The 14868-nt window shown below is 39.0% G+C and overlaps 1 protein-coding gene across 6 annotated transcripts in view; it reads left to right on the forward strand.

The window, feature by feature from the left end:
* SH3RF1 (SH3 domain containing ring finger 1) overlaps positions 1–14868 on the forward strand; it is a 96042-nt gene that overhangs the window by 14187 nt on the left and 66987 nt on the right. The gene's annotated exons all lie outside the window — the stretch shown is intronic.

Below are 14868 nucleotides of genomic sequence, written 5' to 3' on the forward strand. Positions count from 1 at the left end.
GGTGCTGTATTTGTTTAGTATCTTGCATGGCAGAGTATTTTGAGAACTAAAGAAACTATAAGTAAGAAGAAAAATGACCTCATATATTTTAAAAAAGCATGCATTGCTGATGTGTGTGTGTGTGTTTTTCGGGCTATGTGGCCATGTTCTAGAAGAGTTTATTCCTGACGTTTCACCAGCATTTGTGGCTGGCATCTTCAGAGAATGCATTCTTTGAAGATGCCAGCCATAGATGCTGGTGAAATGCCAGGCATAAACTCTTCTAGAACATGGCCACATAGCCCGAAAAACACACAAAAACTATGGATGCCAGCCATGAAATCCTTCCGACTTCACATTTCTCTCATCCTTACAGAAGAGCCAGTTGATGATCTGGAAAGAGGTTTGAAACCTGGCTGGCTCTTTTGGAAGGACGAGAGATTGAGAGGAGGAGGAGGAAGGGGAGAGGTCAAGCTACCTGAGCAGCAGTTACCAACCTGTAAGTAGTCAAAATTGTGAATGTCAAACCTATGAATATGAACGACTGACTGTATATAGATAGACATGTGAAGAATTGTATTTGCACATGAAGAGATGGAATCCAACTGTCTTAAAGAAGTCCTGGATAGTGCTTTTTGGGGAGTTTCTTTGCTGTGCTATCACATTGCCCATGACTTGCAGCTTTTGTATCCAAAGGAATCTGAACTTGTTTTCTATATGTGCCTGCTCTCTCTTCTTCAGCGTAATAGTTTAGAAATTACTATAATTTCTAAACTTGACCTTTTCATTTACTTCATTCTACTTATTTGCTATTGCCCTTAAGCAGCCTGTGCTCTTCAAACAGGTTTTTGTTGATACAGTGAGTACCAGAGAAAATGTATAACATCTGATTCCCTATTACAGCAGCCTGCTTCAGAAGCACATTCCCTTACTTCTGTCTACTGTATATACTTGACTATAAGTTGACCTCAGATATAAGTCAAGGGCAAGTTTTGAGGCCAAAATTGTAGATTTTGATATAACCTGTGGATAAGTTGTGGGTAAAATTTAGGAGCATATAGCAAAGGATCTAAAGAATAGAGCAAATATTATTCCTGATCTATAAATTCTAATTCACATACAGAAATTGAATTATGGAAAAGAATTGTAGCAAATCTTATTTTTAAGTTATGTGGTATATTTTCTCTGAGTTAAGTGTTCTGTATGTTCAGTGTTAGCTTATAGTAAGGTTGGGGAATCTTTATCAGGCTGAAGTCATAATTCTAACTTGATAAATGTCTCTGGCTTGCTTCCAGCAGTGAGTACAATTGGGGAGCAGAGTAGAGTAGAGCCAGGAACAAAACAGTTGAAATAAGATGTAATTCTTACCAGTTTGGACATTTCCCCATCAAACTTACAAAGGACAGCTCCAATCTATGCTTGTCTTTTCAAGACTATCCCCAATGGAGCACTTTATAGGTGTGCAAAGTGCAGCTCAGCTATATACAGACTGTTTAAATACATAGTTAGTGATAAGTTAATGGAGATAATAGCAAATGAAGCTGAGCCAAATGATGGACTCTCACACAGTCCATGTCCACCAGTAAGATGGAGGTTCCTGACCCTTAGTTTTTTAAAAACATAATTTTTAAGACTACAGGTTTAACTAGTAAGTAATCAACTAATGCCTCACTTGAGGATACCTTGGGAGCAATTTTTATCAGTAATAACAAACTGTGAGATAATGGCACACTTCATTTTTTAAAACCTGTTTGATTATGGTGCGTAATAATAGGGTGTGAAAGAGGAAAAGAGTACTAACAAGATTTGGTCTCTTTTGTTAGACTGAACTTTATCTTATACTTCTTCCCAAAGGCATTACTATCGATGATTCGAGACAATGGAAATTGAACTTGAAATCAAATGGTTGGTTATTAGTCAAATGATAAAAAAGTTAATCCATTGACAGCCCTTAATATTTATTTTATATTTATTAGATCTTTCTGCTAAAAATGACACTCGAGGTCAATAGCCCCCTTCAACTATTATCCACATTACATGCTGTTGTTCTTGGATATTAAAGGGAGGAAAGATTGTGTGATCCAAGATTTATTACATTTACTTGTGAAATGGTGTCTCCTGGTGTTTAATAAGATGAAGACAACAGTGGATATCTTGGCACTCAAACAGTTGAAGAACAGCTTGGATCAGATATTACTTTGCCTTTCTGATAAAGATGTCTGGAGGGAGGAGTGTGAGCTCCAAAATATTATTGGATTTGGACTTCATCCCAGTAATGTTCAGACAGGTTCCTGAACTTTGAGAGACCCTGCCTTGAAACTGCACCATGCAGTGGACTTTCTGCTTTGGCTTTGACAGATTGCTGTTTCTCAGAAAGGATAGTGCCATTAACTTACCTTTAATTGGATGCCATGTTCTATAAAGATTAATGATTAACTATAAACATTTAAATTGCATGTACACTGTTAGTTGTTAAATGTAGAGCTAAAAATGTGTCCAGTGAGTGGTACTGAGAAATAATGATGGCATCTTTATAATGTGGACTTCTGAACAGGAGTTACTCTTATATACTGAACAGAAAGAACCGCAACCTGGAAACATCACCCAAAGAGACTTTCCGCTGTACTTTCTGCAACCGGACCTGTTTGGCCTGGATTGGCCTTTTTAGTCACCAGCGCGCTTATACAAAGCGCAGGATGAGTCCTTCCTGAATCTTCGTTCGTGAAGCAAAGCCAGAGAGAGAGATATTAAAAAACTGACATACTTGCATCCTTCTGGTGTTGCTGACCTGCAAGTGACCATTTTTAACATGAGAACTTCAAAGGAAGGGTATAGCATAAGATCAATGAATTATATATATCGAGTCTGTACTTCTGAATTAATTCATGGGCCAATTCCTGAAAAAATGTTAATTAAATTAACTATTCTTGGATGTCTGTGATACTATCAATTAAAGCCGATGTGGATGATTACTGTGTTTATTTGCATAATTGAAAGGTTTGATTTAATTGGCACAATCTATGTGTTCCATATTTCATTTCCATTACCTTACTAATCACTGTTCAAATCTTTCCCATATGTTTAATCTACTAATGTTTTATAAGATTCTAGGCTTTAGTGTAGAAGAATAAACTTGTTTTACAAAACTTATTTGTTCTCTAGAACAGTTGTGGGAGGAAAATGTCCATTTGTAAATAAAATGTCAAGTGACATGAAACTAGGTTTGCAGCTGATGGTTTCTGTATTGCTCAAGAATTTGTTTAGTGTAAATCTTAAATAGAATGTTTTAATAGGAATGATCATATAAAGAGGAAACTAAAATCTTTTCTCCAAACCATTGTTGCTTTGTAGCTCACCAACTTCAGGTTGCAGCAAGATAACATCGCTTTGAGTGCAGGCTCTCTTTGCTCTAAAGCACTAGCTAGTACATTGGAAAGTTCCCTAACAGTATTGCAAAGTTTCAGCAAGTCAAACAGGTCCCCCCCCCTCAGGACCCACTTCAGGTTGCGTGGAATCTTTAATTACATGAAGAAAGGATTTGAGATGTAGCACTATTTTATTCTATTGCATTTACCCTTAATGGAGTAATTTCTACAACTATTTGTTGATTGTTCAAGAGATTTATAAGCTGGTATTTAGGACTGTTTTCTCAAAAATAAAAAAAAAACCCTGTTTTTTAAGATACTAGGCAACTATATGCAGGAAGACAGATTATATCAATAGTTTTTACCATATAAGACTATGAACCATTTCCATGTTAATTAAAAGCAATATCTTCAAATAAATTGGTCTAGGATCACGTAATTAATAAATAGTGGAGGAAAAATTCCTTCCATAGGAAGGACAATTCAAAGCCACCAAAGCTGAGGAGCCATCAGACTGCATTGTCCCATATGTGCAATTAGCTAACTGATCTTATAGGTAAGTACACAAACAGACACTAGCATCACTAGAGGAGTGTGGACTGCACCAGGTGACACCTTTGCCCTCCAAACATCTGCCTTTTGGCAGAAATGGGCTACGGCATTTTAAAATGCTGAAGAGATTTTGTGAGTGAGCTGAGGCTTAGTGGGAGGAAAAAGGGGAGCCCTGAGGTTTTTTTTTTTTAAATAATTAATTAATTAAAATATATTCTTTTAAAATTTTCTTTAAAAACAACACATTTTACTAGATTTTGACTTTAACCACATGAAATGATGTATTTGTAAATACATTTAGGCTGTGTGTATGATACTGTAATTTAAAGGTGTAATTTTAATTTTGCTAGTTTGTCACAACTATTGTCATTACATTCAGTGATACACATGAATTATGATTTGTGAATAACATTAGTAGTATAGGAGGAGGACCATGGCAGGGGATGTGTGACACCATGAGTTACCACACTGGGTGACACCAACCTTAATGATGCCACTGCAAACAGAGCCCCCAGAGTAAGATCTCAGGCATGTGGCAGGATGAAAGCAGTACATATATATGAAAGAGGTCCTTTTATATAACATGGGGCTAACCATTTAGGGCTTTGAATGTTAATAACTACTTAGAATTGAACTTAAAAGTTAAGAAACAGCAAATACATCCAGAATATGTTTATGATGCACCAGCTTGTAGGCAGCCACACTGAGCTCCAGTTCAAGCTTCTGAACCATTTTCAGAGACAGTCTCACAAGTAGCATGTTGTAGTAATCTAGTCTGGAGGTAACTAGTACTGAGTATTTTGAGGCTAGATTTGGATGTTCTAGATGGGACCACAACTGGTGAATAAGTATAAGATGATTAAATATGAATCCAGGGCATTGATCCAACATGGCCTCTTCAGATAGCAAGTTGAGAAGCACCCCTATCACCAGACTTCAAGATCTGTGACCTGAAAACTTTTCCATTACCATACCAAAAGAAAGTAGAGAGGAAACTTGAACACTGAATGTATTCTCAGATTTGAAAAGTTCCCTGCTTCTTCTGTTTGGGAGTTGATCCCCCAAGCTGCTGATCAGTTTTTGCAGCCTTACTTCTTTATCTCAGTTTTAATTCTTTATACTCTGGTGGGATGGGATGGTGTCAACAGGATGATATATATAGAGTACATCACTGTGAGTCATAGCAACCTGGTTCACAGAGTTCTGTTTTAAAGATATAGCTTGTAATGTATTGATTATTTGCCCCCCCCCCCCCCCGTGAAGAAAATAGCTATAGCAGGTTTCTAGGGCAGATTTTTGAAAATTCTCTTTCAAGATAAACTGCCTAGGTAATCCTGGAATTTACATACACTTTTATAAAGTGGCACTATTTGTGAGGTAAGACATGAAGTGATTTACTCTCTCTTGATTAGTTTTCCAGAGCACTTAGATGAGAGGTTGATTATCTATGATTTATCAGATAAGGTTCTATATATAATCAAATGGGTAACTACTGTATTTTATTTTAATTGCTAAGTATGTAAAAGTTCAAGAAACTGTATGGAGTAAATCTGATTTTATAGGGGCCGAACAGACAGGGCAAAATAAAGCTGCTTTGGATCACTTTGGAGGTATGCTGTTTCAATGACACATTCATTTTAAGAGGCTAGAAGCTGCGCCAAAGCTGCTCTCTAGTCCTTGTTTAGGACTGGAGCGTGGCTTTGGCACGGCTTTCGGACTCTTAGGATGCATGCATCATTTAAACAGCATACCTCCAAAATGACCCAATGCAGCTTTATTTTAGCCTGTCTGTTCTGTTCAGGACCATTGTTAATTTATTTGTTATTTATTTCAAATTGATTGGGTCATGTGACCATAATAAAGATCACTCAAAGCACAAAAGGGCAATGAAGGACATGATATAAATATTTTACAGTATTTAATGAATAAATATATTTATTAATTCCATTTTTCCACTGTGCTAAATAACTCTATTATGTCATTGGCTGTAGTTTCTCTGTAAATATATGTCATTTAAACCTCCCACAAGTAATCAGTTCCTGATGTTGTCACTGCCTAGAAAATAAAATGCAACTTAGGAAGAAAAAAAGAGATATATAATGAAAATAAAAACACGAACTGTAAGATCACCATGGGCAAAATAAAGAACTTAGAGGTGTGTACTCTCCTCTCCCTACCTTTTTGAGTGTGCTTTGTATACAGTTGAGTCATTAACAAACTATTTGTGTGCCAATGAGATCATTCACAATGCCAAGGTTAAATCCTTTCTTCTGGATGTAAAAACTTATCTTTCTTTTAAAGTACAGTTGTCCCTCCCAATTTGCAGTCTTGCCTTTCATATCACTCGGTCTTTCACGGATAGCAAGTTGGGAGGGACATAATGGTGCACATGTTTGAGGCGTGAATTCAGCACTGCACACAGGCGCCTCCCATTGTAACTAATGGGGCTTCAATATTGGTGATTTTCCTGATTCACGTGTGTGTGTGTATGTGTGTGTGTGCGCGCACAGAACGGATCCCATGCAAATTGGAAGGGACAACTGTACCTTGGAATTCCTCTGTAATGCTGTGCACATGAAAAAGCATATTCTTTAATGTGAAGTTGAAGGCTTCCATGGCTGGCATCCATAGTTTTTTGTGGGTTTTTCGGGCTATGTGGTCATGTTCTAGAAGAGTTTCTTCCTGGCCTTTAGCCAGCATATGTGGCTGACATATTCTTTAATGTTTGTTTCATAAGGGTTTTTAATAGTTTCATCTGAAATAAATGATGAGCCCTCATTTTCTAGTGAGTCAAGGAGCAGCATTTAGTTGATTAAGTAACAGTTTTGGCCATCTTGCTCACTTATGAACTTCTGATTACAAAATTTTGTAACCTGGTATCTCCTACTGTTGCAGGTTTTCTCAAATAGGAAGGGTATTTATTTTTATCCATCATCTTTAATTGTCAAGAGAAGGTGCTGCATGCTACGTGTGATTTGTTTTGAAAACAACACATTGTATGGACCTTACAGGATAGTCTCTGCAGATTAGATGGTCCCTATATACAAGTGTAGCATAGTGGTTAGAGTGTTGGACTACAACTCTGGAAACCAGGGTTCAGTTCCCTGCTTAGCCATGAAACTCACTGACTGACCTTGGACAAGCTACATGCTCTCAGTTTCAGGGTATGGCAATGGCAAAGCTTTCTGAACAAATCTTGCCAAGAAAACCCCATTATTGGTTATTTGACAAGAGCATCACTGGTTAGGAAAGTACAGTTGGTGCTTTGTATCCACAGATTCTGTATCCATGGATTCAACCATCCATGGCATGAAAATATCCCCCCCCCCCCAAATTTCCAAAAATCAAACCTTGATTTTGCTGTTTTATATAAGGTACATCATTTTACTACTGCACCACTCTATATAACGGGACTTGATCATCCATGGATTTTGGTATCTGGGGGGCGGGGGCTGGAACTAAACCCCAGCGGATACCAAGGGCCCACTGTAACAAGTAATACTGTATACTGGCTGGTTTTTATTCCTCCATCACCATTTGGGCCTTGCAGGCATCAGCAATGTGTGACATTCAACATAATTGTCCTTGCTTGTCCTTCCTGAAGAAGATAAAAACCTATTTTTGTACAGTGACATTCGCCCTCCCTTCTCTGCCAGTAGGAAAAATGCAGCAGGAGGAAATAAAACAATAATGAGTTGAATTGTGTTTCAAAAAGGATGAATGGCATTCCAAAGAGAAACAAAGTAGGTGGTGGTGCAAAGGTCGTTTCAACTCTGGACAGTGGTTGCTATTGTCTGTAGAATCGTAAAAGCTGCTGCGCAAACATTTTCTTGTACTCTTAAGAAAAGAAGTTTCCTGTCACTAAATAAATCTAGTTTTTAAAAAACCAAACTATCTCATAAGTTCAAAATGGAAAAAAAATGCTGTCGTTTTAAGATGATAGTTTAAGGAAACTTTAGTATGTAATTCAAGCCTTGATATCAGGTGGCTGAAAGAACCAACTGTACATTTTCATTTATTATGTTTTTAAGTATAGCATCTCAGTTACATTTTCCAGTGGCAACTTGAATTTACAGAAAATTGAAATGTTAATATGCAGATAGTTGTCTAATGTCATGATGCTGCTTGCTTTTAGAAATTCATTTTCATTACCAGCTCTGAAAATGTAATGGAGTGTTAAAATAGCAGGTCAGAATGCTTTTGTATTACATTCACAGGTAGGCATTCCATGGGCCTGATTTAGAGTAGCATATGGCTCTGTATACCCAAAAGAATTTCCTTCAGTTTTTCCTCTATCTCTGCAAGCAGCAGCTCATGTGCCAGATCACAGTTTCCTTTTCAAACACGGGCACTTCAAAAAAATTACATATACTGTATATGAAGGAGATGAAAAATTTGGGAGGAAGGGGCAGAGTGCTCAAGCTCTTCTGTACATCTGAAGTCTTCTTTTATCTTCCTAAATTAATTAGGTCTTTTGGAGTTCTCTCATTCACAGGGTCATCATAAGTCAAAGCCAACATGACAGCACACAACAAAAACAACAACAAATGAGAATAGTACAGCTAAAATTGAAGCCCTTGCTAGGTGATACCCGTACAGGAGAGCATATCCTAATTTTGTATGTTTACTGTTTTCTTTAGTGGCACTTTCTTTTAAAATGCCTTGCCTATTGTAAACATTAATTTTCTGTTCAATACAGTGAGCCCCAGTCTCTTAACAGTGGTTAAAAGATCACAATCAGACCACAGAAACATGAGCTGTATACCACCAGTCATAACAATAGTTAAGGTTGGCATCGACACTGAACATAACCTGGTATGCCAACCAAGTTTCAGAAATCAGTTTCAGATTCTAGGTCAGTACAAACAAAAAGCTTTAATAGTGGTTAAGATAACTAAAGAAAAAGCACACAGGAGAGCATAGAACCAGTATAATGTTGCACCTTGTTCTGTCATTTGATCCAGGAACAGATCTCCAAATATGTATGCAGATACAGGATACCAATTATTCAGACTGGTTTTATGATGTTAATCTTCACTGTAGAATAGTGTGGAACTCTGACCCTCAGTAAATAATTGAATTGGTATGGAAATAATCTGGAAATATAAATAATTTGAATTTATTTTTTATTCTCCTCTCTCCACCTTTCTCACTCATATTCATATACACACATCATTTATACTACTGCAAGCTGCTCTAAGGCTTTTTGGAAGAAGAGTAGATTGGGGCACTGTTTCTCAAACTGTGGATGGAACTGACCTAGAGGTTTAAACCTAATGGTTTGCTGGAACACAATGAGGGCTTAGTTTGTGAAAATCATTGCCAGGGGCCTTTTTTCCTCTTTCTTTCAGTTGTGTTCTTCCTTTAATGGACATGTTGACTCCTCCATCTCTTAAATTCTACCAGGATGGATACTTCCTCTATTTAGCTGTACAGTCAGTCCCCCATATCCACAGATTTTTTCCCCATGGATTCTAGCATCCATGGTTTGAAAATAGTTGAAAAATATATAAATTCCCCAAAGCAAACCTAGACTTTGCCATTTTATACAAGGGACACTATCTTACTGTGCTTTTTGTATTTAATGGAACTTGAGTATCCACAGATTTTGGTATCCACAGGAGGTCCTGGAACCAAACTTCAGCGGATTACAAGGGACCGCTGTATTAATATGAAAAATTTTAAATGAAACATAATTTTATTCAGTACTGATAATGGTGTGGTAGAGGAGAAAAAAGAAAGCTTGGAAATTGGAGGAACAATTGCATACTAAATTAATTGTGATACTTTACAAGAGAGCTCCATTTTATAAAGTCTGAGAAGCACTACATTGTGATCCTAGAGTATGGTCTTCTAACTATACTGGTACCTCACATGGCCAGACAAGCTTAGTTGTTTGGAACTGTGTGTTCATTATTCATTTTGTTGCTACAGTTGAGCAATGCATTTGCAGCCGTACAGTGGAGAACCAAATATATTTGATATCATTACTTTGCAGTACAGTATGCCCTTGTCTTATGCAGGGGATCCGTTCCCCCCCCCCCCCGCCCCAGATAAGATAAATTTTACATACGCTCGATCCCCATTGAAACTAAAGGGGCTCGGGTGTGGCGGCATGCACATCATTTCCTCCTTGTCACACAGGTTTCAGCATAAGCTGAAAGCCACGTATAGGGCGCCCACTTATAACGTGGGCGCACTGTAATACCATTTTTAAGAGAGCGTACGCAGTGTAATGGTTTGAGTGTTGCATTGACACTGATTACCAGAGTTTGATTCCCTGCTTGGCCAGCAAAATCCATTGGGTGACCTTGGGCAAGTCACACTCTCTCAGCCTTAGAGGTACGCAAAGGCAACCCCTCCCCAACAGATTTTGACAGGAAAATCCTGTTATTGGTTTTTGTTACGGTCTCCATAAATCAGAAACAACTTGAACTTCGATCTATGGTGACCTCATGACTGAGAGACACCCAGGTCACCTTATCCAAGCATCCTGCTCAAGTCTTGCAGACTCAGAACTGTGATTTCTTTGATTGAGTCTGTTCATCTGTAATCTGGTCTTCTTCTTTTCCTTTTGCCTCCAGCCTTACTAAGCATAATGGTCCATTCTAGTGAGTCATGTCTTCTCATAATACGGCCAAAGTACAACAGTCTCAGGTCATCTTGGCTTCTTGGGAGAGTTCAGGCTAACAGCCCACAGTATCCATAGAACTTCTCCAGTACTGTACCACATTTCAGATAAGTTGATCTTTTGATCTTTTTCTTATCAGTTATCTTTTCTGTCCAGCTTTCACAATCGCAATGATGGCCATGGGCCTGTCTCAATTAGTCAAGGGGCCAACGCATTGCGCAGGTAATACTCTTGATGTTGTCTTTAGTACGGAGTGGGATAATCCATGGGCAGAGGTGTGTAGTACCTCTGCTCTATCATTGACGGACCACTTCCTGGTCGAAGTGCGACTTAGAGCGTCTACCCAAGTCCCCCCCGGGGGTGGAGGACCTATTCAAATGGTCCACCCTCGAAGGCTGATGGAACCCAAAAGGTTCCAAGAAGCCCTAGAGGGTTTGTTGGTTGGATTTGACGGGACTCTGTTGATGCCCTGACTGACATCTGGGATAACGATCTCTCCAGGGCTATACACAGTATCGCACCTAAGCGTTCTTTCCGGCCCGCTTCCAATACCCTGGTATACAGAAGAGCTCCGGGAAATGAAGCGGGCCGCGCAACGACTAGAGCGCAGCTGGCGGAAACATCGACACTTATCCAACAAGACACTTCATCAGGCTCTTTTGAAGACCTATGGAGTGGCAATAGGTGCAGCAAAGAATTCTTTCTGTGCTGCATGTACTGCGTCTGCAGAGTCTCGTCCAGCAGAGCTGTTCAGGGTGGTGAGGGAGCTGACCCAGCTTCCTCCCACTTTGAACCCTATTTTAGAACCAGCTAAGGCCTGCTGTGATGATTTTAACAACTTTTTTGCAGATAAAATCTCTTGGATAAGGGCCGATCTTGACACCGGCACTTTAACAGAAATGGAAGTACTTGTGATAGGTTCCCCAGGTCCGCGGAAGGAAATTTATCAACCTGTCCTGGATGGGGTCACACTTCCCCTAAAGGACGAAGTCTGCAGTTTAGGAGTACTTCTGGACTTGTCCTTGCAGTTGACATCTCAAGTAGATGCAATGGTCAGAAGTGCTTGCTATCAACTTTGGTTGATACGCCAACTGCGACCCTACCTAGGCCAAAGGGACCTTGAAACAGTGGTACACGCTCTGGTAACCTCTCACTTAGATTTCTGTAATGTGCTCTACATGGGGCTACCCTTGTATCAAGCCCGGAAGCTTCAATTGGTACAAAATATGGCAGCCACATTGGTCACTGGTGTATCCAGGTTTGACCATATAACACCTATTTTGAAAGATCTTCACTGGCTGCCTATTCGCTTCCGAGCACAGTACAAGGTGTTGGTTATTACCTATAAAGCCCTACATGGCTTGGGCCCAAGTTACTTGAGGGACCACATCTCCCCATATGATCTGCCCCGCACACTCAGAACATCTGGGAAGAATCTGTTGGTAGTACCATCCTCCAAATATGTTTCCACATCCCAGATGGCCTTTTCAATAGCAGCCCCATGGATTTGGAACAATCTTCCCAAGGAGCTGTGTCTCACGACCCCCCTGGATACATTAAAAAAGAGACTCAAAACTGTTCTCTTTCGTCAAGCTTTTCCCCCTGAAGAATAAAGTTACTCATGCTGGCTGTTATCGATCCTCTGCCTTACCCTGGATATGTATGTGATATGTTCTGAGCGAGTATTAATAGAGATTGTATTTTTTCTACTGTTTTATATTTTATAACAATTTTGTAATGGTTTTTTAGTCTGTAACCCTGCTTCGATCCAATGGGAGAGGCGGGGAAACATAAATAAAATTTATTATTATTATTATTATTATTATTATTATTAAATAGCAAGTACATTTCTGTACCGCTTATCAGTGCACTTAAGCACTCCCTAAGTGGTTTACAAAGTGTAAGCTAATTGCCCCCAACAATTTGGGTACTCATTTTAGCGACCTTGAAAGGATGCAAGCCTGAGTCAAGCTTGAGCCTTTTTGCTGGTATTGAACTCGCAACCGTACGGTTTGTAAGTGAGTGGCTCCAGTACAGGCATTTAACCATTGTGCCACCAGGGCTTCTGGTGGCACAACTATACATAGAAGCTGGGAATACTACAGCAAGCGCCATTCTGACTTTAGTATTCAATGATACATTTTTATACTTCTAGATCTTGTCTAGTTCTTTCATATCTGTATTCCCAAGTCCTACTTACAGTAACCTCCATTACAGCTACTACAAGTTATTGTCCATCAGTCTGGAAAGTGATGTCTGAATATACTGACACCCAGGTCTGTCATTAAATCCAGGAACAGTTTCTTTCCCAAGTCTATGCCTAAATGCTCCCCTGGACTGTTTAGCAAAGAATGGATCAAAACTGTCCAAATGACAAGCATAGATGGTTAGGTGGCATGCCCTTTTAAATTCAAGATGTTTTAGCCAATAAAGGTAAAGGTAGTCCCTTGACATGAAGGTCTAGTCGTAACAAACTGTAGGGGTTGATGGTCATTTCCTTTACTAAGCCAAAGAGCCAGCATTGTCCAAAGACTTATCTGATGGTCATGTGGCCAGCATGACTGCACTGAATGCTGTTACCTTCCCACTGAAATGGTACCCAATTATCCAGTTGCATTTGCATGCTTTCCAACTGCAAGGTTGGCAGAAGCTGGGACTAGTGACAGGAGCTCACCCTATCATGCAGCATTCGGGCCTCGAATTGCCAACCTTCTGATCTTCCAGTTGTAAGAATGTGGCATGTGGCAAGGGCAGCTCCGGGCAGCAGCACAACACACGGCACAGGTGGCGGATCTGGGCCCGCACAGAGCCCAAGTCTTAACCACTGAGCCACTGCATCCCTTAAATAGGTTTTAGCCAACAAACAGAATATTTTCCTAAACGCAGAGAAGGGCTCATTTTGGTTAGAAAAAAGGAATATGTCTGAATATTTTTCATACCTTTCCAACAGTAAAAATGTTTTTAAAGGGTGACTGTGTTTCTATATGATGAGGAGAATGAATCTCCCTGAGCACGTTCAAAATAACAGAGACAAACAGTACGCCTCCATTTCAACTCTGGACACTGGTATACTTTTGTCAGGGGTGTTGTGTGGTTCTCAGTTACTGCTGTATGCTAGTTAGTGTTTGGGGACAGTTATAATTTTCATGCATTTACATTTTAACTAATTTTATTGACTACAGGTTTTAGTTTTGTCAGTTGCTTTGAATATTTTAACAAGCAAATAAAATGCATAAATAAAATAAATAGCTATAAGAAAGCTTATTAAAAACATGTTATCTTTACCAGTGTCTACCCTTGATATATTTTTTCATTGAATTTTAATTTTTTTTCTTCCTTAAACTATAAATTGAAAAGTTCATATTCTGTGTGTTCCAACATCTGGTTGTCATATTTTATCTGTCTTTTGCCAGTGACACTCATAAACACATGTTAGGAAAGAGTAAATTCACAATGGCAAAGGATTATGGACCTCCTGGCTCCTTTTCGAGTCCATCATGTGCAATAAAAATGTGTGTGTGTGTGTGTGTGTGTGTGTGTGTTTGTAATTTAATTAATATAGTTTCACTATTGTGGGATGCAGTTAAAATAAGAGTATCTAAATTATCAAAAAATTAAAAGAAAGCAGTTAGAATAATCCAGAATAGTAATGGTGTAACAAAGTTTGGTTGGATAATATATAAAAGAATTCTGTCACATGCACACTATTCAATAAAGGGCTTGAGAAGGCAGTATTGGGGTCTTCGGGGGGGGGGTTTAAAATGGGGTTTTACCATTCATCATCTAAAATTAGCTTGATTCGCCGGCCCTTTCCCATGCAGTTGAGCCCTCCCACAGTTGAGATTGTAACCCTATCCCCAAGCAAATATGGGCTGCTGAAGGGAGAGTTATAATTTGATGAATGTGCCCATCTGTGAAGAAATCTGTGGTTGAAAGGGAACTACTGGCAGTTCTCCTGCCACCAGCAGCAAGTGCAAGTCCCTAAATGCTGTTGGTTTTTTGAACTGGTTTAGTATCCTTTGGTTCTAATACTGTTGCGTTAGCTCCCCCCCCCCCAAAAAAAAAGTTGGCAGATTTTAATTTTTTTTTGGCAGATTTTAAATTCTGTGTGTGTGTGTGTGTGTGTGTGTGTGAATATATAAAGGTAAAACAGAACAGGTTCCAGGAGGTAGGTATACACATTTTTGGGTTTTTTTTAACATTATAAATTGTACATCACATTTACTTCAGTGAGACAGACTTAACAATGCAACCCAAGAAGAGACAAGCCTCTGCCAAATATGTCAGAAGAAAAAAGTTTACTTTTGCTGAGATATAACCCTAAAGTTTGGAAATTAAATT

Source organism: Sceloporus undulatus, chromosome 5 (genome assembly GCF_019175285.1).
Source record: "Sceloporus undulatus isolate JIND9_A2432 ecotype Alabama chromosome 5, SceUnd_v1.1, whole genome shotgun sequence".
Classification (NCBI taxonomy): domain Eukaryota; kingdom Metazoa; phylum Chordata; class Lepidosauria; order Squamata; family Phrynosomatidae; genus Sceloporus; species Sceloporus undulatus.